The 24750-nt window shown below is 49.5% G+C and overlaps 1 protein-coding gene across 1 annotated transcript in view; it reads left to right on the forward strand.

The window, feature by feature from the left end:
* Positions 1-24750, forward strand: part of ANO2 (anoctamin 2) — a 357135-nt gene that overhangs the window by 47845 nt on the left and 284540 nt on the right. The gene's annotated exons all lie outside the window — the stretch shown is intronic.

Raw genomic sequence — 24750 nt, forward strand, 5'->3', positions numbered from 1 at the left:
AGAATACTGGAGTGGGTTGCCATTTCCTACTCTACAGATTCTTCCCAACCGAGGGATTGAACCTGTGTCTCCTTCATTGGCAGGCAGGCTCGTTGCCACTGAACCACTTGGGAAGACTGTTACCACAAATGCCTGGTTGTCCAGAAACATCACAAACTCAACGTGTTCATAAATGAACTCGGCCCCTTCTCTGTGACACCCGTACCTTCAGGATTCCCTGTCTTGGGGGTTGTCCTAATTGTTTTCCTTCTCAGCCATGCCAGGATCGGGAAGCTTCTGCAGATGTCCCCCCTCCCTTCGCACCCATGGGTGCTAAGTCATGTTAGTCCCAGTTCTCACACCTGTTTCCACCGCACCTTCCCCATCACTGCCATCGTCACTCCAGCATCCACCGTCCCCCCTTGCATCACTGCAGCGCCTCTTAACTGGACCCAACAGCTGCCCCCTCCAGCCATCTGTGTGCTGTGTCAGGTCGGTGCAAACCCGAACAAGTCAATTCCTTATTTGCAAGGCAGGAATAGAGACGCAGACATTCAGAATGGACACACGGACACAGCCAGGAAGGAGAGGGTGGGAAAAACTGAGAGACTGGCGCTGACATACGGACAATGCCTTGTGTAAGTAGAGAGCTAGTGGGGAGCTGCTGTAGATCACAGGGAGCTCAGCCTGGGGCTCTGTGATGACCCAGAGGGGTGGGATGAAGGGTGGGAGGGAGGCTCAAGAGAGAGGGGATATATGTCTACATATAGCTGATTCAGGGCTTTCCAGGTGGCGCTAGTGGTAAAGAACCCGCCTGCCAATGCAGGAGACATAAGAGACGCGGGTTTGATTCCTGGATCAGGAAGATCCCCTGGAAGGAGAAGGCAACCCACTGCAGTACTCTTGCCTGGAGAATCCCATGGACAGAGGAGCCTGGCAGGCTACAGTCCATGGGGTCACAAAGAGTCAGACACACTGAAGCGACTTAGCATGCATAGTTGATTCACGTTATGGTACAGCAGAAACTAACACAACATCGTAAAGCAATTACACTCCAGTAAAAAAACACAACAAACTCTAGTGGTTTCTAAGCACTAAGAAGACTTCACACTTCTTAAGCATGTTGTAGCAGGTTTCTGTGATGAACCTCCACCCTCAGGCTGCGCCCCAGACGCCCACCTGAGGTTCCAGTCATTCAAACCACCTGCCAGACTGCCTCTGCCTCCGGACCTTTGCCCACACCCTGCCCTCCACTGGGAACACCCTTCCCTCCAGCGACATGCTGGTGGTCTCAGCTCCCATGCCATCTCGCCTGTGAAGTCTTCCTTGACCTCCTGGGCTCCTCCTCCCCACTTCCGTTGCTCCCGGCACCTGTCCTGATACTTTGCTTTCATGTCTGTGTTCCCACTAGACAGTGAGCTCCTGGAGTAGGGGCGGGGATGGGGTCTTCCGTCCCTGTAAGCCTAGTGCTCCACAGTCTCGACCTGGAAAGTACTTCGGAGCTGCTCCTGCCTCCAAAGCCCCTCAGATAAGTTTTCCTCTTCTGCTCTGTATCTGAGCTACAGATCCTCATCACTTGTTAGCTTAGACCTTCTCTTATATCTTATCACATGAGAAATCCACTAGAAAACATGAGGAGTTCTGAAATTAGCTCTGTTAGGGTGCAGTCATCTCTTACTGATCTGCCTGCAGCTCCATCTGATGCTTTGATTATTTGAAGAAACAGTGATGAATAATAGACTCGGCTTTGCTTGGATCCTTGGCTCTGACCCTGGTGCTGCTTCTACCCTTCTGTCCCGTGTCCTCCTCCCTGGGAGCAGGGCACGCGGACAGATTTAATATTGGGTCATGTCGAAGGTGGAGCTTCGATACTTCGCCACCTGATGCAAAGAGCCAACTTTGCATCAAAGAATGAAGAAAGAATGAAGGCAGGAGGAGAACGGGGCAGCAGAAGATGAGATGGTTAGATAGCATCATTGACACAATAGACATGAGTCTGAGCAAACTCTGGGAGGCAGTGAAGGACAGAGGAGCCTGGCGTGCTGCAGTCCATGGGGTACCTGAGTCAGACATGACTTAGTGGCTGAAGAACGGCAGACCACCTGTTTCCAGTGGGGGAGGATGAGGAAACACTGATGTCTTCTTGCAGGCCCTCCACACGTGTATGTGTCCACATAGGATGCTGTGAAAATCAGCAAGGAAATGTGATGTGATGCCTCTGTAAATCTGTGGGCTTATTTAAGGATCACCGCCTAGCTTTGTTGATCTTGGGTATTTGTTATCTGTGTTGTGCGTGGACTGAGAGTAAGAGAAAGTCGGTAATGTTGATATCCAGGGCATTTATAGTTAGGGAATTAAGTGAAAGAAGTGAAAGAGTGAAGTGAAAGAGTTATTGCTCAGTCGTGTCCAACTCTTCTGCGACCCCATGGACTGTAGCCCACCAGGCTCCTCTGTCCATGGGATTCTCCAGGCAAAAATCCTGGAGTGGGTTGCCATTCCCTTCTCCAGGGGATCTTCCCCACCCAGGGATCAAACCTGGCTCTCCTGCATGGCAGGTGGATTCTTTACCACTAAGCCACCTGGGGAGTCCAGGGAATTAGTAGCTCCTCAAATATTTGAGTCACTCTTGTGCTTGGGTTGGGAAGACAGTGGGGAGCAGAGCCGGTCCCTGCCCTAGAGAGGGCAGCGTGGCATTACAGAAAAGCACACCGGATCATAGACCCAAGTGGAAGCCTAGACCACGCCACTGCTTATTGTGTGATCCTGAATAAGGCACTCAGCCTTTCTGAGCATCAGTTTATTTATCTAAAAAGGATGATTCTACTGCCCTTATTGCAAAAATTAGAGCAGAAACGCCTCACACACCATCTGGCTACCACAGTGCCTTATACTTCACGTTGTTTTTGTTAGTTATGTCCGACACTTTTGCTGCCCCACAAACCGCAGCCCTCCAGGCGCCTCCGTCCACGGGGTTCTCCAAGCAAGAGTGCTGGCGTGGGTAGCCATTTCCTTCTTCAGGGCATCTTCCTGATCCAGGGATCAAACTCGTGGCTCCTGCGTTGGCCGGCGGGTTCTTTACTGCTGCGCCACCAGGGAAGCCCTTATACGTCACAGACAGACACAATCACCATCCATGTTACAGGAGTGATGGTACCAAATGACAAAACCCAAACTCCCCAGTCTGCTTTAGCTGACAGCAGTGGTTAAATTTTAGAGTGCACACAGACTCTGCTGATAGAGACTCTGCTGTTAGTGCTTCATAGGTGTTGGCGTACTCAGCCCTTATAGCAATCTGAGGTTAGCAGTTTCATCATTTTGTAGAAGGGAAAACGGAGGTGGAGGAAAGTTGAATAACTGGTCCATGGTCGTACACCTGGTGAATGGTTGGCTGGGGATTTGAACCCAGGCAGTTTTAATTTGTATTCAGTTCGGTTCAGTCGTGTCTGACTCTTTGCGACCCCATGGACTGCAGCACGCCAGGCCTCCCTGTCTGTCACCAACTCCTGGAGCTTGCTCAAACTCATGTCCATTGAGTTGGTGATGCCATCCAACCATCTCATCGTTTGTCATCCCCTTCTTCTCCTGTCTGCAATCTTTCCCAGCTTCAGGGTCTTTTCCATTGAGTAAGCTCTTCACATCAGGTAGCCAAAGTATTGGAGTTTCAGCTTCAGCATCAGTCCTTCCAATGAATATTCAGGATTGATTTCCTTTAGGATGGACTGGTTGGATCTCCTTGCAGTCCAAGGGACTCTTGAGGGTCTTCTCCAACACTGCTGTTCAAAAGCATTTGAACTTTGTATTACATGCACTTAACAAATTACTCTGTTTCTCTGTATTACTCGTCTCATAAGGTTTCATTATTAGAAACATAGAGTAATTGTATTAGAAAATGAAAATTGGATTTGTTTTCTAAGGCTGACATAAAATAATTACCTCAGGCTTGCTGGCTGAAAACAACAGAGATGTATTCTCTCACAGTTCTGGAGGCCAGAGTCCAAAATCTAGGTGTCGGCCCGGGTGGTATTAATAATTCCTGGAGGCTCTCTCTTGACTGCTGCTGATGCCAGGCTGTGCTGCCTCTTGGCTCTTGGCCACATCACTCCAACCTCTGCCTCTGTCTTCACATGCTGCTTCTCTGTGTATCCTTTCCTCTTGTTATAGGGACACCAGTCATTGGGTTTAGGGCCCACTGTAATCAATATGACCTCATTGTAACTGATTAGTTCTGCAGCCAGTAAGGTCAGTGACTTCCTTGGCAGTCCCGTGATTAAGACTCCGTGCTTCCACTGCAAGGGCCACAGGTTCAGTCCCTGGACTGGGAGCTAAGATCTGCGTGCATGACTGGAAAAAAAAGAATATTTGTTGTTGTTGTTCGGTCACTAAGTTGTATCTGACTCTTTGTGACCCCATGAACTGCAGCATGCCAGGCTTCCCTGTCCTTCACCACATCCCAGAGTTTGCTCAAACTCATGTCCATTAAGTCGATGATGCCATCCAGCCATTTCATCCTAAGTTTCCCCTCTTTCCTCCTGCCCTCAATCTTTCCCAGCATCAGGGTCTTTTCCAGTGAATCAGTTCTTCACATAAGGTGGCCAAAGTATTGGAACTTCAGATTCAGACCTAGTCCTTGTAATGAATATTCAGGGTTGATTTCCTTTAAGAGTGACTGTTTGATCTTCTTGCAGTCCAGGGGACTCTCAAGAGTCTTCCCTGGCACTGCAGTTCGGAAGCACCAATTCTCCGGCACTCAGCCTGCTTTATGGTCCAACTCTTACATCTGTACCTGACTATTAGAAGAACCATAGCTTTGACTAGATGGACCTTTGTCAGTCCTGACTCTGCCTACGTCAGATGCCATGAAGCCTCACACCCCGCCCCCCCCCCGCCCCCATCCTCGGCCCTGGGCTTCCCTTCAGTCAAACACCGTCTTGCATTTCCCATCCCATGTGGCCTTGAGGTCTTCTCTTTTTCTTGTTTTTTTTTTTTTTTTCTCCTCTGATTGGGCTTTGATTTGTTGGCCGCCTTGAAATGCATCCATGAGAACAGAGAAGAGAGAAAGTTTCCTCCCTGTCGTTCTAACACAGCCAAGGTCCCACGGGCTTCTCATGGTGGCTGAGTCGTGCCGAAACCTCAGGCCTGGTTCTGCCTCTCACTGCAGTGAGATTGAGCCTCTCTGTGCTCTGATCCCCTTTAGGATGGGGATCATCTCACATAATCTCAGGGGAGTTGAGGGCCCTGTGGCCCGATGTGTCTGGATGCTGTCTTACTGGCAGCATTGGGACGCACTGGGGTTGAGATGGGGTGTCTGCAGCAGGTTCAGATGAAAGGGTCTCGGCGCCTGCGGAAGGCTGCCCTCCGTAGTCCATCCCAGTCCCTGGAGGGCTGTCAGGCGGGGATAGCTGGCGTGGGAGGGGATGGAGGAATGGGTCCAGGAGGTGAAGTGTCTGGTCCAAACTTTTGATCAGGAGATGTGCCCTTTGATGTAGCAGAATGGAGCTCCTTCCAAGAGCAGGGCTGTGGCTGGCGGGCCATCTCACCTCCCCTGTATTCTCTGGCTGATTCGGTGTGAACTTGTGTGTCTGGGTTTCAGCCTGGAGCCACCCTCCCATGGGGGCCTGTCTGCTTCTTGCTGTCTCGTGGTCTGTCCTAGTGACAGTCTTCCTAGGTCAGGAGATGTGAAATGTGCCCTGAGATCAGAGCACTAAAGGACGCATCTATTGACACCTACTGTTTACAAAGCAGGAGATGCAGGAGACACGGCTTCGATCCCTGGGTCGGGAAGATCCCCTGGAGGAGGGAATGACAGCCCACTCCAGTACTCTTGCCTGGAGAATCAGTGAAGTGAGGGGAGGGAGACCAGGCCTCTTAGCTCCTCCAGGTGGTGGTGGCAGCTCAGGTGGGTGTCCTCTGCCCTCCTCCTGGGCGTGGGCTGAGTCCTGGATCCTGACCCCATGTCCTGGCTCTGAGGGGGAAGGACTGGATAGCATGGCTTCTCCCTGACAGCCCCCTTCTTTTAAATCTTCTGCAGCTCCTAAACTCCTGGTCTTTTTTCCTGGTGTCTCATGAGTGTGTGCTAAGTTGCTTCAGTTGTGTCTGACTCTTTGCAACCCCATGGACTGTAGCCTGCCAGTCTTCTCTGTCCATAGGTTTCTCCAGGCAAGAATACTGGAGTGGGTTGCCATTTCCTTCTCTAGGGGATCTTCCTGACCCAGGGATCAAACCCGGGTCTCTTAGTCTCCCACATCTGCAGGCAGGTTCTTTACCACTAGCACCACCTTGGTTTCCTAGTGTCTTGTAGGGTCTCCCAGTCTGTGTCTGGTTCCTCTCTGTGAGTCCCTCCCTGTTCATACTGGGGACCCCATGGATGCGGGAAAGCCCTGAGCACTGAGGCCTCGCCCCACCTCTTTTCCTTGGCTGGGACAGGGCGGGGGGGTCAGGCAGTGTCGCGGCTCCACGGTAACAGCTGGTGTTGCAAGGTTGCGAAGCTGCCCCCTGAGCCCTGGTTGGCTTTGCCGCGCCCAGTGCGGTTGGTCACACATGCCCTGGCCACCTGCAGCTCTTTCTCACAAAACGCTCCGCCAGCCCTGAGCAAGCAGCTTCTTTGTCTCCCACGCACCCCCGTCAACTCGAGGAGGAGTCATTCGGGATGCCGTGCATCTTCGGTGATGGACAGAAACACCTCGTTTGTCCCGTCGTATTGACAGAAAGGCCAGAAGCACAGCCAGCAAGGATGCTGCAGCTCAGCCCCTCCCCAGTCCACGGGACATGCTCTTCCCCGCTTCATCCTTCCAGGGGCTCCCTGGCTCCCCCAGGTGCTGGGTTGGCTCTGGCCTTAATCCCCCAGAGAGGTGGGATGGTGAGCATGGGGATGGGGAGGGAAGGAAGGGGGCATTCGGTGCAGAGCGAGGTGGACGGTATTTGCCCATGGAGACCAGCAAATGACGGACAGTGTTTGCCATCTGCAAGGCGACCCCAGTGCTGTCTGGAGTCAGAGGCGTAGTGGGTCCAGCAGGAGAGCTGGAGGCCAGAGTTCAAGAACCAAGGATACTAGGTATCCTGAGGGCGAGGAAGAAAGAAGGCTGTGTCAGGCACTTCTGGGCACAGTTAGCCAGTTCTGACCTTTCAGGGCCTTCCCCCAGTCCTCACCCCTCCCTTTCACCCCTGGCTGGCTGGAAAGCCAGTTATTAGCCTATTTGAGCTTCCCAGGTTGCTCACTGGTAAAGAATCCGCCTGCCAATGCAGGAGACGCAGGGGATGTGGGTTCGATCCCTGGGCTGGGAAGATCCCCTGGAGGAGGAAATGGCAACCCACTCCAGTATCCTTGCCTGGAGAATCCCATGGACAGAGGAGCCTGGCGGGCTACAGTCCATAGGGTGGCAAAGAGCTGGACACAACTGTGCACACACGCACGCAGGCACTGGCCTCATTTATCTACAATAGCATGGAAATAAGTCACTTGTAGGAACCTCAGTGTCCAGCCCAGGTCACCAAACACTGAAACGAAAAAGGCTCCAGTGCAAACAGTGTCTTGTCACTGAAGGGAACATGTGACGTGCACCTGCCACGGGGGTGCCGTGGACCGCGTCCCCACACCTCCTCACCCCTGAAGGGCGGCCTGTCCTCCATTCCACGGATCAGCACTCAGAGAGGAGGAGTAACCACCAAACAATGTCATATAAGATCGTAAAAATCTGACGGAGCTGTCAGATTCTGGAGCCCGGTATTTTTTGTTTGTTTGTTCTTTTGCATTTTTCCATTATAGCAGCCTCCTCCTGGGACCAGGGCCATGTCCTTTTCCTGAGATCAAGACTGTTAGGAAGCTTGTCCAGAGTCCTGGGAGGGACGGCCCTCTTCGTGGGCAGAAATGGAGGTTTGGGTAGCGTGGTTCTCGGAAAATTAAGAGCTGTCAAGTGCATCCTTCCCAAGTGTGGAGCCTGGTGGTTTGGACTGTACGTACAGAGTTGTGCAGCCACTGCCCAAGTGGTGTGATTTGAGCCTCTTGAGAAATGCCCTGGGGCCCCTCCCATGTCCCCCCATCAGCCTTCCTGTGGGCCGAGGTCTCCTGTGAGTCACTGGTGGGGTTAAGTCTTCAAAGCCCCATCTCAGTTCATCTGGTGGAATCAGACCTTCATTGGCCTCTAGTGCCTCAGAAGGACAGCCTCGTCATAGACAGACTTGTCACTTGGAAATCCCTGGGTGAGAGTCTAACAGAGTGAGCTTCCTGGGGACAGCCCAGGGCCTCCGTTAGTCGGAAAGGATGTGGGTCCAGTGACAGGTAGGTCAGCCCACGTGAATGCCCAGGGCACAGACCCTCTGGACGTGTGAAAGAGCCCGTGGAGAGCTTTTGGAAACAGCTGGCCGCCAGGAGGAGGAGGATTGAAAACACATTTTCCTGTTATCTTAGTTACCTGGACCTGGTTATAGGATATCTCAGGACTAGTTTCTGGGCTGCTTCTCTGATATTCTGGATTGTAGGATGGATATAAGGGAGCTTAGAGGATGCACCCTCTCCAGATTTCTCTGGCCTTGGAAACATTCATGAAGCTTCCTGGACACGTCCTGTGTGCAAGGTCTGTGAAGGATTCTAAGTGGGCTGTGCTGGGCTTTCCAGCCAGCCAGGGGCTCCCAGTGGGCTGGGCCTGTAGGCGACCTGGGGTCTTGCCCCTCCCACGGTGGGTTTCTGCCATCCCTCTGTTGGTCCTGTCAGTCCTAGTGGACGGTGCGGATGCTGGGAAAAAGTGAAAGTGAAAGTGTTAGTCACTCAGTCTTGTCCGACTCTTTGTGACCCCATGGACTGTAGCCCACCAGGTTCCTCTGTCCATGGGAATTTCCAGGCAAGACTACTGGAATGGGTTGCCATTCCCTCCTCCAGAGAATCTTCCCAAGCCAGGGATCGAACCCAGGTCTCCTGTACTGCAAGAGAAAAAACCTGCTTTGTGTAGAAGGCACTTGAAAAATCCCTCTATCCCGGCCTCTCCAGGGAGTCTCTCCAGAATGGTTAGCATTTACTTTCCCTCCTGTTGCTCCTGATGGAGCTCAGTCCCAAGGGGGACTGAGCTTCAAGCTGATGCTTGGTATTAGCTTCCTTCCTCCCTTAAGGCACACTTGTGTGATGAGAACATGTTCTTAAGAGTTGTTGGGTTTAGAGGGGCTCCTGCCCTTCTCCATGGAAGCCTGACTTGGGGGTCATCTCGGCGGCCGTGAGGTTTCTCTGCACGGCAAGAGTTAGACCTTCTTCTCCCGATTATTACGGACTGTGATTATTGGTTATAGGTCTTCATCTGAGAGCAGGTGGGCGCCTTAGGGAGGCCCCTGGAGCATCCTGGATCCCTGCATCATGGTGACATCAGAAGAGTCCCTGTCACACACATCGTGTTCCACAGACACATCCTTCGTCCTCTTGCACCTACCCTAGGGTTTGTGTTATGCCTGAAAACGGGTTAAACAGACCTGCATTGGCTCAGGGGCACCGTGCCCTGAGCATCGCACCAGCATTGAGGGTGTAGAGATGGTGGAGAAGCCTCAGACGTGACCTTGACCCATAAGGACCTGCAGACAGAAATCCTGCTCTTTCTCGTGTTGTTGAAGATGGTGTCACCCTCCTTTCTGTAGAAAACTTCCTCTAGGCATACTAGTGAACTTGGGAGCTGGGACATTGCCCCTGGGAGCTGAGAGCTTGGTGTCAATATGGAAGTCAGACCTGGAAAGATGCCCACCAATCAAATATGGGACTGCTTGTCACAGATGAGTGACAGGTGAGTAGTCTGGGTGGGCTTCTTGGAGGAGGTGTGGATGGAGGCCCACCTTGGAGAGGGCTGCCCGGCTCAGCCCTGCCACCTGGGCCCAGGGCCTGGGTCTGCCGCAGTTGCACACACTGTGTCAGCTCTCACCCCCAGGCTTGGAGCCCAGCTCGCTACAGCTCTTCTCTTGTTCCCCACTCTCCCACTTGCCACCTGTCATCCCCCACAAGGCTTCATCTCCTCAGCCTTTTCCCAGCCTCCCCCTCCCTCCACTAGCGCCAGAGTCCATGCTTCTGATTATTCCCCCCAGTTAGCGTCGCTTGCATTCTTCAGCATCGACTCTCATTTTGTTATTTCCTGTCCCATATTTCCTAAACTCCCCAGGTCCCTCCTCGTTTATTTCCTCATCCTCTCTGGTGCTGTTTGCAGCACCACCCGGTTTGTTATCATCTGCAGATTTAATTAGTGTGGTTGATGACCCTTTTCTTCCAGACCTGGGGCCGTGGGGAGGGGCCTCTGGCAGGGCCAGTTCCTCGAGGTGTGTGTGCAGAGACGCACCATGGAAAAGCCTGTTTTGGCTGCGTAGACAGGACATGTTCCAAACAGGGCTCTCGCCTCATATAGAGAAAAAAAATGCCCTGGGAGCCAGGTTTTTCTGGGAAAGAAGGGAGGAAGCTGGAATCAGGATTGCACAAACCCCCGATTCAAATTCCTTTGGCTGGGGCGACTCTGCCTGCAGAAACCAGTTATTATTGGTTTCGAGCACCTGCTTGTCCCGCGCCAGGCACCGTGTGCAGGGGCTTTCTCTTCTTGCTGATCTTCACTAGTATCACATGGGCTCACTGTTACTGCTGCTTCTGGGTTGTTATTTTTCTATTTTACCAAAAAGGAAACTGAGTCTCAGAGAAACCACCTCGTGTCTCTGTGGTCACACAGGAACTCAATGGCAGAGCCAAGGGCTGAAGCTGAGCCTCTCTGAGTTTTTCCTTTAATGCCCTCAGCTCTCAGGTACCCCATCTGCTTCATCCCCTGGCCTCCCAACCACACTGGGCTGATGGATTATTTTCATGGTCCCCTTGGCAGATGAGTTAATTCTGGATATTTTTGGAAGTCCACAGAATGATCAACTTCTCTGTTCCTTTTTCTCACTTTTTCTGAGTGTCCCTGATCAGTGCATCTCTGTCAGGTCAAAATCTAGGTTTTAGTTAATTTAATAGCCTTTACTCATAAATGAGGGCCTCCCAGGTGGCCCTAATGGTAAAGAATCTGCCTGCCAATGCAGGAGATGCAAGAGACTCAGGTTCGATCCCTGGGTTGGGAAGATCCCCTGGAGAAGGAAACAGCAGCCCACTCCAGTTTTCTTGCCTGGAGAATCTCATGGACAGAGGAGCCTGGCCAGCTACAGTCCGTGGGGTTGCAGAGAGTCAGACATGACTGAGTGACTGAGCACATTGTACTCACAAACCGACTTCTCCTAAATTCTACCTGAATATCTCTCAGGGCTGAGTCTGGTGGGATGGAGGTAGAGTCAGGGAGGTAGGATTGTGTCATCATTGTTAACTCCAGCTTTTAGGTCAAGTCTGAAGATCTGTGGGTAGCACATTGGTTTCGAAGTCTCTCTGAGCCCTAGGGCAGTGATTCTTGATGGAATATTTTATGTTTTGGGAGTGAGTTGAGTGAGTGAAGTTGCTCAGTCATGCCTGACTCTGCAATCCCATGATATGTAGCCTACCAGCTCCTTCGTCCATGGAATTTTCCAGGCAAGAGTACTGGAGTGCATTGCCATTTCCTTCTCCAGGGGATCTTCCCGACCCAGGAATCGAACCCAGGTCTCCTGCATTGCAGGCAGACACTTTATCTTCTGAGCCACCAGGGAAGCCTATGTTTCAGGAAAGATCATTCCCCACCCCCACCCCCCCCGCCCTTGGGTGGGACTTCCAAGGCCCTTGAGGCATGTTTGACATCCTTCTCCTTCGTTCAGTAAATGGTAGCGATGCTGCTCAGTCATTGTGACAGAAGAGCTCACACCCATTTCCAAAGTGGGTGGTACAACTCCTGTGGTTTGTAGAGCAGAGACGCAGAGAACATTTCAGGGCCAAGTCGGGGTGAGCAGGTGGAGCTCTGGCTTCCAGAGGTCAATGTGGGCAGCCCCATGCAATGTTTGGTTGGAAGAAATCATTCTTTGGCTGAAGAAAGCTTCTGACTAAGTTGTAAAAGGTTGTATAGCTTCTTTGTACTTGTGCAAAGCCTGCCTCCCTGTGTAAGACCTCTGTTACTTAGGGCTAATGATTCCTAGAAGAAGTATGCCTTCAAGAAGCCTGCCTCCTCTCGCCTAGAGGAGGTCACAGCCACACCTGGGAGGCTCCTCCTTCATTCTGTGGACCATGGCCTAGACCCAACCCCAGAGCAGGTGGACAGTCACTGCCTGTCTGCTGCACTTCTGGTCTCACTGGAAAATAGGAAGCGGTTCCCAGCTCCATTGAGAAGGAGAAGGAGGGAGGCATTCTCTCGGGGTTCCCTGATGGAGGACTTGTTATTGTTTATCTTGTTGAAGATGTAATGAATCCAGGGGAAACGCACAGGGCTGACCCATCAAGGTCGCTGTTGTGAGGTTCATGGGCAACAGCAACATAGTGGATGGTGTGGCCGCATCTCAGCCCTTGGCTCTCCAGCGTCACTAATGCCACCCACACCATATATAAATCCTGTCATGATATTTGAAGTCGGTTCCTTGTCCTCCAGGGCCTCCTTTCTGGCCCCTCCAGCCCAGAGTCAGCTCTTCCACTGGTTTCGTACATCATTGAGAACTCTTGGTTCTGTTAACGGACAACCCAACTCAACTGCTTTAAAAAACAAAACAAAGGGAATTTATAATCTCATGTAATCAGAAAGTAAGTCTGTTGAGGATTGATCCAGCAACTCACAGGATGTCCCCAAGGACCCCCTACTTCTTTACCTTTCTGCTCAACCTTTTGCAGAGTCCATTCCATCCTCTGCCTACTCAGTGGTCCCTTGGCTGACGCAGGCCTTCCCCTGATGGCCGCTGTTCTCCCCAGCGTTCTGGCAGAAAGAGAAAGCCGCTTTGTCCTGAAACCCTAGCCAACATTTCCTCATATCTTAATCGGTTCCGATTGCATTACAAACATATTCCAGAACCAATAACTGTGATGGGGGGTGATTTTGGAATTGGTGTTGGAGTCAAATATATAGCTGAGAACCGGGAGGCTTATTTCTCTGGGCTTGAAACCTGGCAATTATTGATGAGGGAAAGGGGAGACGGCCAACAAATGAGTGTTCATTAGTTGTCCTGTCCATTTGGGCGTTAATCACCCCAGTCTTGATGTTATTCATTTGTCTCATGTGTTAGATATCATTTATCTGGTTTCCAAGGAGACTGGAAGCTGTATGACAGTTTATATTTCTTCCGTGTGCCCTTAACTCTTAGCACATTGCTGATCACACGGTTGTTGCCTAATAAATACTTGTTAAATTGAAATACGCTGGGATGATTGAATTGTAGGAAACAGTGGAGCTATTCCTTCAGGGAGGGGTGAGTCACTGCTCAGACACAGCAAGGCCACATCTTTTGGAGGGGAGACAAGGGGAGTTGATGACTGATGGTCTGAAGGTTTTATAGAGGTGTCCGGAGGAGGGAAGACAAGCATCTGAATCAAGAAATGACATAAGTTTTGAGTTAGGAGGAATAATGAGAGAGATGGGTACTTTTTAGAGTAACGTGATGGGCTTTTAAATGCCCGGAAATGCTTTTCTCTGCATGGGACATTTATCACATGCAGGTCAGGAAAGAGATACTGGGTTTTCCTGCCCAAAGGTATGATGGCTGTTGAACTTGGTGATCCATAGGGTGACTCTATGATTCATTGGCCAATCTGGGACTTTTTGGGTAATACTAACTAAGATGTCACACTGGATAGAACAATGGAGCAGAAGAAATAACCTGAGACTGTCCCAGCGCAGTCAGGACCTGTCAATCATCCTTGATCAAGGTAGCTATCAGTATCAGCCACCCAGCCCCCTGCCTGGCAGCTGCCTTCCATTTCTCTGGGCCTTGACGTGCTCTCAGTATCCTGGTGGGGTGAGGGGTTGCTGAGAGCTGGCGTCTGCAACATCTGATTCTACTTGGGGATTGTCGACTGTCCAGAATTGTTCTGTGACGAATCAGAAAGGGCAGTATTTTCCTCTGGTTTATCCATGACCTTTTCCCCTCTGTTTGGGGCTGGACCTCTGTGTCGGGAGGCTGGTTTCGGGAGAGGCCCTCTCTTTTCTGCCAACATCTTCTGGGCGTTTGGAGTTTTATCCTCTTCTTGGGTAGAAATTTGGTCTCTCACTCCTGGCTTCTGTTCTGTCTGTTATCCCCACATTCTAAACTCCCAGGGAAAAACTCTCCTTTAACTTCACTCGGGCTTCCTGGCTTACCTGAACACCCCAGGAACTATTGCCATGGTGGGTGGGCTCAGATATGATTTCTCTCAAGTGGGATCCGAGAAGCGTGGGAGCATCCCGTGGAGGTCAAGGGGCAGGAGATGCTCTCTGCACTTTGAGTCCCAGGGCATAGATTTGGCAATGGCTACCCCTGAACTTTCTCTTTAAAAATCCTTTTATATTAATACATACTTTGGAGTTTGCAAAACACTTTTCTGCGTATAATCTCATTTGATTCTGAGAGATCACGGAATCAGTACTAGCTTTTGAATATCTTGTATGTGTATGTGCTCAGCCGTTTCCAACCCTGCGACCCCATGGGCTGGAGCCCGCCAGGCACCTCTGTCCGTGGGATTTCCCAGGCAAGAATACTGGACTGGGTCGCCATTTCCTACTCCAGGGTATTTTTGCACCCAGGGATCAAACCCTCATCTCTTGCATCTCCTGCATTGGCAGGTAGATTCTTTACCACTGAGCCACCTGGGAAGCCCAGTGCCTATTTATTAATTAAAAACTAACCAGATTTGGGCTCCCCTGGTGGCTCAGCAGTAAAGAATCCACCTGCAATTCAGGAAGACTTGGGTTCGATTCCTGGGTTGAGAAGGGATCAAAGATCCCGTGGAGATGGAAATGGCAACTCATTCCAGTATTCTTGCCCGGGAAATCCCATGGACAGAGCCTGGTGGGCTACAGTCCATGGGGTCACAAAGGGTCAGACATGACTTAGTGACTAAACAACAACAATATATAACATATTATAAATAAATAATATTTTTATTAAACATAATTAACATGTTATAAATAACATCTTAATGAAAAATAATATTTTTCAAAGCAAAAAATTGTAAGAAAGTATGGCATTGTTTTACATTTTTGCATATCTTTTTTTCTAGCCTTATTGAGGTAAAATTAATTATAATAAACTGTACATATTTAAAATGATCTAATCTGTTGACTTTGGGCATATGTACAAACCCATGAAGCTACCATATAATCAAGATAATGAGTATATCCACCACCCACAGAAGGGTCCATGAATCCCTTGTAGAGTCCTTCCTTCTGCCCTCCAGGTAGTATTATTATTAATCATTACAATTATTTTAATGGGCTTCCCTGGTGGCTCAGTTGGTAAAGAATCTGCCTGCAATGCAGGAGACTTGAGTTCTATCCATAGGTTGGAAAGATGCCCTGGAGAAGGAAATGACAACCCACTCCAGTAATCTTGCCTGCGAAATCCCATGGACAGAGGAGCCTGGTGGGCTACAGTCCATGGGGTCTCAAGAGTCGGACACGACTTAGCAGCTAAACCACCACCACAATTATTTTAATAGTGCTTTGGTGACTTGCCGAAAATGATGTGGCAGGGACTTCCTTGGCAGTCCCATGGTTAAGACTTCCCCTTCCAATGCAGGAGATACAGGTTTGATCCCTAGTTGGGGGGGTCTAAGATTCCCCTAAGATGCCTCCCAGCCCCCAAACCCAAAGCATAAAACAGAAGCCTTATTGTAACAAATTCAATGAAAACTTTAAAAAATGAGCCACATCAAAAAAAAGAAAAATCTTTAAAACAAAAAACAAAGCCCCAAGTGATGCAGCTGGGAAGTGACAGAGGTGGGGCCCGAGACCCAGTAAGTCTTCAGACCCTGGTACCCGTGACCTTTCCATGACCGTGGCAGGGGTGACGATTTCCCCCATTGCTTCTGTGGGTTTTTGAGATGGACAGAAGCCCATCTCAGCCCACTCTGTTGCTGACACCTCATGTGGTCCCAGTCCTTCCAGGGTGCTGGGTTGCCCTGGGGTGCCCTGCAGCTAAAGGATTAGATGAGGAAATGGTTTTCTTGGCCCTTGGTGTAAAAGAGGATCTGACCCCTTAATTTTTGCTGGGTTCCCCCCTCCCCAATTCCTCTTCACCTGGGCTTGAACGGAGGTTTCCTAGGTAGCTTCTCTCTGGAGCACAGTGGTCCCAGTGCACAGATTAAATCCTGTGTGGCCAGGTCCAGAGATCGTCTCTTTTGGGCGCCTCTCCATTCTGGTAGCCGATGCAAGGGGTCCACCCCGCACGGAAGGCCACCTCCCACTCCCGGGAACTTTTGGTGGTGGCTCTTTGTTTTGACAAAATTAAGAAAAAAGTGGCTGGGTTTCCATCTCCATAGGACCCTGGCTGGACTGTTCCCAGTCTTTGCTTGGGGACTAGGGGTAGCCTTTCCCATGAAAGCAGTCATCTGCTGCTGTTTTGGGGGATGGTCCCTGGGACAGCGTTCATGGGCAATCGGCCCTGCCCTCCGTCTTTACCAATCATGCACGCATCCTCCCCTTGGCCCCTGGAGGAGAGGGTTAGAGAGGAGACTCATTCCGGGTCTCCCAGGAAAACAGGGTTTCGCCTTTCCTCTGCCAGTCAGCAAGTTCTTCCCTGAGCTTAATTCCAAGCCACTGTGTCTTTGGGAGGCCCAGGTGGAGCCTGTCCCCCGACCATGGGTTGGAAGTTCCTGCAGGAAGTTAAGTCTTTGGTCTTAATAATGACATGGGTAGACCAGATGTTCCTCCAGGGGGCATGAGGCATTCCCTGCTCCTGGCTCTTCATGCACCCCACCCTTCTCCTTATTCTGCAATGATGCCTGCACTGGCCACAGTCTCAGGCTGCCTGGTGTCACTTCTCCAGCTGCATGGACGTCAACCTTGGTGATCTGAGAATGTGGGCGCCCCTGGCGGGGGGTTGTCTCACCCTCCTTGATCCTCATAGATCTGAGGTGACCTGGGTGGGGGACATCTGGGAGGTGTCTGCCCCCCTGGGTCCCTCTCTATCGTCTCCCCACCGCCCACCCTGGCAGCCTCGATCTGGGACCTCGATGCACTGCAGCTGGTGTTCTCACGGCAGGGCTGGGCCTGGAGCACACGCAGGCGTCTGGGGTGAGTGTCGGGGTGGCTTGGCCGCGCTGCAGGGGAAGGAGGCTTGTGGAGTATCGGTTTCCAGCATTTGGCTGGGACTGCCTCCCATTCACTCTTGTCTCTCCAGAGGGAGGACATGGTCCGGTGCAGCCACATGCAATCTCTGGAAAACAACAACGAGGCATAAACAATATGGATAACCTCACCAGGAGTGCGTGGCCTCCGGTCCCTAACGAGGGTTTTGAGCGGTGGCTGGAGCTCCAGAGAGAGGTGGCTTGGGGCACAATTTCCCTATCCCAGCCCCCTGTTCCCTATCCACCTAATCTCTCGTGAAGGGAGAGGGACACTGGACTGCCCTGGTGGGCTGAGAGCCCTCGGGTATGTGCTGCTGCCACAAGCACCAAGGGATGGACCGCGATCCGGGAGACCTGGACTCCATTCCTGGCCCAGCTACTAGCTAGCTGTATGTCCATAACCCAGCAACTCAGCCTTCTGGGCCCTGGGTCTTCATTCCCTACTTGAGAAAGATGTAAAGCATTGCTGGAGAGCTCTTCAAACTCCAGAGTCCTCGGGCCAAGTCAGTTCTGTCTTCTGAAAAGCACCATGGCCGTCAGTTGGCCCTGCTTTGAGGCGTCAGTTCAGGGGTGTTGAATAGCATGTGGAAATCTGATGGCTGGCAAGTAGAGCGACCCAAGACTTCCTTTATTCATCAGAGCATCTCTTATTCTTTTCCTTAATGCTGCAACACCCTTACAATCCTATAAGGCACAGAGGTTCCAGGAACCTCCAGCTCCAGTTCAGTTCAACTGTGTTTTGTGAGCATCAGGAGACACTCAGGCTGATGATACACGCATGCCGATGCAATAGACCTCTAGGGCTGGGAGTGGTGACCTGTGGATGCAGTGAGGACCTGGGGCTACCGAGAGGAACAGAGATGCCCTCCTGAGAGGCCTGTATAAGGGCTCCTGGTCAGGTGGAAACTTGAGCAATACCAGGACTACTAGACAGAGCTTGTGTGATCAGATCTGCTTGCTGTTGGATTTACTTTATTTTTTTTTTAACTTTAAGCTTTTTATTTTGTATTGGAGTATAGCCAGTTAACAATGTTGAGGTAATTTCAGGTGAACAGTGAAGGGACTCAGCCATACATATGTTGTTGTTCAGCCACTCAGTTGTGTCCGACTCTTTGCGACCCCGTGGACTGCAGCACACCAGGCCTCCCTGTCTTTCACTGCCTCCCAGAGTTTGCTCAAATTCATGTCCATTGAGTCAGTGATGCCATCCAACCAGCTCATCCTCTGTCACCCGCTTCTCCTACCCTCAGTCTTTCCCAGCATCCGGATCTTTTCCACTGAGTTGGCTCTTTGCATCAGGTGGCCCAAGTATTGGAGCTTCAGTTTCAGTATCAGTCCTTCCTGCGAATATTCAGGACTGGTTTCCTTTAGGATTGACTGGTTGGATCTCCTTGCAGTCCAGGGGACTCTCAAGAGTCTTCTTTAGCATCATAATTTGAAGGCATCAATTCTTTGGTGCCGACCCTTCATTATGGTCCAACGGTCACATCTGTACAGATTAACATAGCTTTGATTATACAAACTTTTGTCGGGAAAGTGATGGTTTTGCTTTTAAAAATGCTGTTTAGGTTTGTCATAGCTTTTCTTCCAAGGAGCAAGTGTCTTTTAATTTCATAGCTGTAGTCACTGTCCATAGATGTATCCATTCTCCCCCAAACCCGTCTCCCATCCAGCCTGGCACATGCATTGAGCAGAGTTCCATGTGCTGTACAATAGGTCTTTGTTAGTTATCCATTTTAAATGTAACAGTGTGGACATGACCTTCCCAAAGTCTCTAACCATCCCTTCCCCCTCAGTAACCGTAAGTTTGTTTTCTAAGTCTGTGAGTCTCTGTGTTTTGTAAGTTCGTTTGTGTCTTTTCTTTCTAGACGCCACCTATAAGGGATGTCATATATTTCTCCTTCTCTGTCTGACTCGCTTTACTCAGCGTGACCCTCTCTAGGTCCATCCATGTTGCTGCAAATGGCATTCTTTCATTCTTTTGAATGGCTGCGTAATATTCCATTGTGCATATGTATCACGTCTTCTTTAAAGAAGAGGGAGGAAGGGAGAGACTGGCAGACGAGTTAGGGCACAGGTTCAAGATGGGGAGCTGCCCTTGCCTCCTGTGTACTCAGGGTTCTGTTGGTTTACCTGGAGGTGAAGAAAACCAGCTGAAAATACCCACTGAGAGACTGAAAGAGCTAGGAGTCAGGTGACGGCTGAGGACGGTCCATTTCCTCTGACCAGAGCATGGTTAGCCTTTTCTTGGGTGCTTCCTCTTGAAACCTAAGAACTGGAGAGACAGAATTTTTGGTGTGTGTGTGTTTTTTTTTAATGGAGTCACAGTGAAAGGAGCTGTATGGTTTTATGAGACCTTTCAGTTGCGCTGGAGGGATGTTCCTTCCCTGTCACGTATTTCACATTTGTTACCCCAGGGATAAGTGCATCCCCAAGATGGATGCCTTAGAGAAACTTTTGTGAGTTGGTGCTCCTTTCTCTGATGACCAGAACCAACTTACATATTACAGCTTATTTTACATGAACTTGATTTTTAGTTGCCTGGTGAGATTTGGGAGCTCCTCCAGTCACCGTGATGAGTTATTTACGAAATCTCTTCTAGGGATGGATTATATGTCCTGATGCCTAATTGCTTATACTTTAATGTTAAATTTCAGGTTGGTTTCACAAAGTAATGCTTTCTGACCATGTCCTCAGATTCTGGAGGTGAATAATACTTTGAACCAGCAGATTCCCGTAGGTCCATGGGACATTTTGAAAGTCCTATAGACAAAAGAAACTTTGAGCAGGCTTCCCACATGGCGCTAGTGGTAAAGAATCCACCTGCCAGTGCAGGAGATGCAAGAGATATGGGTTCAATCCCTGGGTTGGGAAGATTCCCTGGAGCAGAAGATGGCAATCCACTCCAGTATTTTGCTGGAAAATTACATGGACAGAAGAACCTGGTGGGCTATAGCCCATGAACCGCAGAGTCAGACATGACTGAGCGAGAACACACAAGAACTTCAAGGCAGTTAGCAAACCAGGATTTTAATCCAACAGGAGTGCGTAAGTCATTTCAGTCATGTCCGGCTGTTTGTGACCCAGTGGACTGTAGCCCACCAGGCTCTTCTGTCCTTGGGATTCTCCAGGCAAAACACTGCAGTGGATTGCCATGCCCTCCTCCAGGGGATCTTCCTGACCCAGGGATCGAACTTGCATTGCAGGCAGATTCTTTACCATCTGAGCTACTGGTCTATTCTATCATTTGCAAGAACTCTGGGAGGACCTATTCTGTGTCCAGTCTGTGCCAGGTGCTTGGGGGGCACAAATGAAGTGTTAGACCCTGTCCTTGCAGTAAAAAAGCTGTCATCTTGATTGGAAAGAGTGAATCCTCAGTCTTCGCAATGGCTGACACTTAGTGAATGGTTCACATTCAGACCTCACAGCAGGAATCTCCCGTTCAGCACCTCAGTTCCTCTTAGTAGCTCTGCGGTGTTTCTCATCTTCCTTGTTCACATGAAGAAACTGTGGCTCTCTTGGCTGACTGACTTGCCCAGTGCCCTACAGCTGTAAAATCCAGGATCCAGGTCCTAATCTACATGAATCCAAAGCCCAAGCTCTTTCTATTCCCATCCTATGCTGAAGGAGGGCTTCCCAGGTGGCTCTAGTGATTAAGAACCTGCCTGCCAATGCAGGAGACTTATGAGACACAGTTTCGACCCCTGGGTTGGGGAGATGCCCTGGAGGAGGGCATGGCAACCCACTCCAGTATTCTTGCATGGAGAATCCCACGGACAGAGGAGCCTGGTGGGCTATAGTCCATGGGGTTGCAAAGAGTCAGACACGGCTGAAGTGACTTTCCATGCAGGCACACCTATGCTGAAAGCCCGATGATCTGAGGTGGAGCTGATGGAATAATGGTAGAAATAAAGCACACAGTAAAAGTAATGCACTTGAATCATCCTGAAGCCTCCCCTGCTCCCCTGACCTGGTCTGTAGAAAACTTTTCTTCCATGAAACTGGTCCCTGGTACCAAGGAGGTTGGGGATTCCTGCCCTAAAGGAATCCAAATCCAGAGCAGAATGGAAGTCAGCTGGACCTGGAGAACAGGGAACTTTTTTTTTTTTTTTTAAGCTCAGTCTATGTTAACCTCCAACTTTCGATTCCTAGGTTAGTTAAAAAGAGCTTCTGCATTAGGTGATGGTTCTGCTGAGGGATTTTCATGGTTTGTTTTTTTTTTCCAGCAGACATAGCTAGTCACATCAGCTAATATTTCGCATCAGCTCGGTGTTGCTCTTTTTATAAGGTAACAATGTTGCATGGCATGAAAGAAACATGATGACTAGATGTTAGCACCAGTGCAACTGCATTCCAGCTTTTATTTTCCTTTGAAACTGGTTCCATTTGAGTAGAATGGAGAAGCACCTTGCTTTGCTGGAGGGGCCGAAGGCATCCACGTTGGGAGACAATTTTCATCATTTAGTATACGGCTGGGCTGCAGCTAATGGAGCCTCTAAAACCACAGGGGCTCAACAAGGTGGAGATTTACCTTTCACATCAAAATCCCAGAGGCAGCCCAGGTTGGCTGGGACAATCCAGAGTTAAGACCCAACTTCTCTCTTGATACTCTGCTATTTCTGGCCTTGACTTTGACCTTGAGGTCTAAGACACTTGTATCTGTCTTTCAGGCTGTAGATCCAGTGATAGGGAAGAGGATGAAGGGGCAGAAGTCATCCACTTGTGTCTTTGCAGGGAGTTTCCAGGAACTGCTCCACCCCCGACCTGTACCACATTGGCTAGGAATTAGTGTTCTGGTTACACTTAACTTCAAAGGGGATGCTCTCTTCATTCTGGAAGGCCATGTGCTTGATTAAAAAATAAAGGGAGGACTTTCCTGACGGTTCAGTGGTTAAGAATCCAGCAGGAGATGAGGGTCTGAGCCTCATTTTGGGAACAAGGTCCCACATTCTGCTGAGCAACTAGGCCCCAACACGCAACTAGAGAGTCTGTGCACTGCAAGGAAGGATCCCGCATGATGCAGTTAAGACCCAGTGCAGCCAAATCAATAGAGAAGAATAGAGGAAAGAAGAATGGCTGTCAGGGGACAGCTAGCAGTCTGCCACTAAGATCACAGGTGGACACTGGCCCTCCCGACCCTGCTCAAACATCTGCAGCTGCTTAATGGACATTTGGTGCACACTTGAGGCACCACTTCCGGATAAAGGTGAAAAAGGGGTTTGCCACAATTTGAAAACAAAGATGAAACCAAATATTTTAAAATCAATAATAGTCATGATTTCATCTTAGAGAGAAGGATGGTGGCACCCTTTGCCATCTTTCACTGAAAACATCATTTCTGGGGCTTCAGGTCAGCTCCACAGATGGTTTCTGTCTTCCTCTTGCTTTGCACTAAATTAGAAAAGCTTAAATTACCATTTGAAGTAGCAGCAAGTAATTGATGACTCCGTCTAGCAGTCCCGGTATTGTTGTCATAGACAGACAGAGAAATTGGGGTGATTTCTCACTGAAAGGCACTTCCAGGGTTTTGTCTGAACTGTGTCCACTTAGGGTCTCAAAGACTCTGTATCTCTTCATAGGACTGCCTCTTTGATGCCTCTCATCCTTTGATTCAATATTAGTCTAACGCATGTCTTTATGTTCTCTTGCAGCCCTTGGATGTGGTTTTTAACTATGTGCAATAGATGTTCTAAAAACCACCAGGTAGAGCATAACCTGCCTGAATTTGGGTTCTTTTTTTTTTTTTTAAATATAACTTTATTTTTGGCCATGCTGTGTAGCATACAGGATCTTAGTTCTCAGATCAGGGCTCAAACCCAAGTCCCATGCATAGAAGCTTGAAGAGTCAACCAGTGAACCGCCAGTGAAGTCCCTCGAATCCTTTTCTCTAAAAATCCTACTCTCTGTGTAACTTTGGACAAATTGTTTGAACTTTCCCTCTCCAACAGTAGGGTAGAGAGGTGATGGTCCCCTGTGCGTATTCTGTGAGCTGAAGCACACGACCTCTGCGCTCCATCCAGGCACACAATTCACTCAATAAAGATGCATCTTGGTGATGGGTGTTGCTTTCAGGCACTTGTCAACTCTAGCCCATCCAAGGCTTTCAAACCACAGTTCTGTCTTCTTGTGAAATCCTGGTTTCTTCTTCCGTCTCCCTCCTTAGAAGTCAGCAGCTTTCATCCCCAAGATGGGGTAGCTTCTGGATATCTTAATGATCGAAAGGATCATTGAGTGCCGTTAAGAATCAGAGAGACGGTCTTCACTTGCATTAGGAGCATCACGAAGTGTCTTTTTGTCTTCTTCATCAACTCAGAAATCCATGACCTCGTGGCCGTGAACTGACTGTCAGTTGGGTTCGAGAGGCAGTCTTCTCCCAGCCACCTGGTTCTCTGCCCAGCCCTTGGGATGGTGTGTGTGGCTGCCTCCAATGGCGTCTTCAGTGCTAAACCGAGACCTGCATTGGTGAACACCAACTGGTCTTTGAGGATGACTTTGCAGAGGGTTGTTGCTGCTTTTCTGTGAGGAGCATTCCGTTCGCTGCCCACAGTGTTGGTGCCTTTTTGGCCCTGGTCTCTGTGCATCCTGTTTCATGAGGTGCTCAGGAAACCAGCAAAGCCTGCTTTCGCCTGTAGCATGTGTGTGGGGGCAGGTGAGAATGGGCCAAAAAGCTGCGAGCTCGTCTCTCTGCAGAGTGCGGTGGCTAGGACCCGGTCCTCACTCTGCCCTCAGCTGCTTTGTCCTAACTGTCAGTGGCACATGGACCAGCATCTCACGGGGCTTTGGGATTCCCAGAAGTCACTGGATGCGGAATTGCCCTGTTGACTTGTGCTGCTTTTTTTGTGAACACGGTGTTCGTAATTGATTTTGCAGGTAGTTTTAGAAGCTTCTTACCAATGATGAGGCTTTTGCCCTTTGTTTCCTGCTTGTTTTGGTCTTTTTTCATTCTTTAGTGATGAAACGAATTATATTAATGTCAGAAAGTGTTTTATTTTTCCCCCTTTGTGTCCTTGTTCTGAAAAAATTTGAGGTTTTCTTTGTAGATGAAAAGAAACTAATAGCTTCATGTTGTAACTGGACCGATTTTTATAGCAGACACTGCCTGGGGCCAAATGAGCTGCTGAGTCAATAAAACCTAGTTTGCAGATATTCATCACTGCATTTTCTTTCCTTATTTTACATTTTTTGGGTGAAATCAGTACACTCAGAGAATGATATATCCTGGGACCTAAATTCACAGCCATATTCACACAAAATCCTGCCTATGATTTATTTTTTATGATATTATATTGAGTTGTACCATTTACACTTATTATTTTTATCATTAGCTTTTGTTGTTGTTGTTTAGTTGCTAAGTAATGTCTGATTCTTTGCAACTGCACAGACTGTAGCCAGCCAGGCTCCTCCTGTCTGTGAAATTCTCCAGGCAAGAATACCGGAGTGGGTATTTCTCTCTCCAAGGGATCTTCCTAGACCGGGGATCAAACCCGAATCTCCTGCATTGCAGGCAGATTCTTTAGCACTGAGCCACCTGGGAGTCCCTTATAGACTAGATGAACCACTTTGTGACTTGGGCTGTGACACAGCAAAATCGTAGAACAAAAATAAAAATTTAATATTATTTTATTAAA

The sequence above is a fragment of the Ovis canadensis genome, chromosome 3, assembly GCF_042477335.2.
Source record: "Ovis canadensis isolate MfBH-ARS-UI-01 breed Bighorn chromosome 3, ARS-UI_OviCan_v2, whole genome shotgun sequence".
Lineage (NCBI taxonomy): Eukaryota > Metazoa > Chordata > Mammalia > Artiodactyla > Bovidae > Ovis > Ovis canadensis.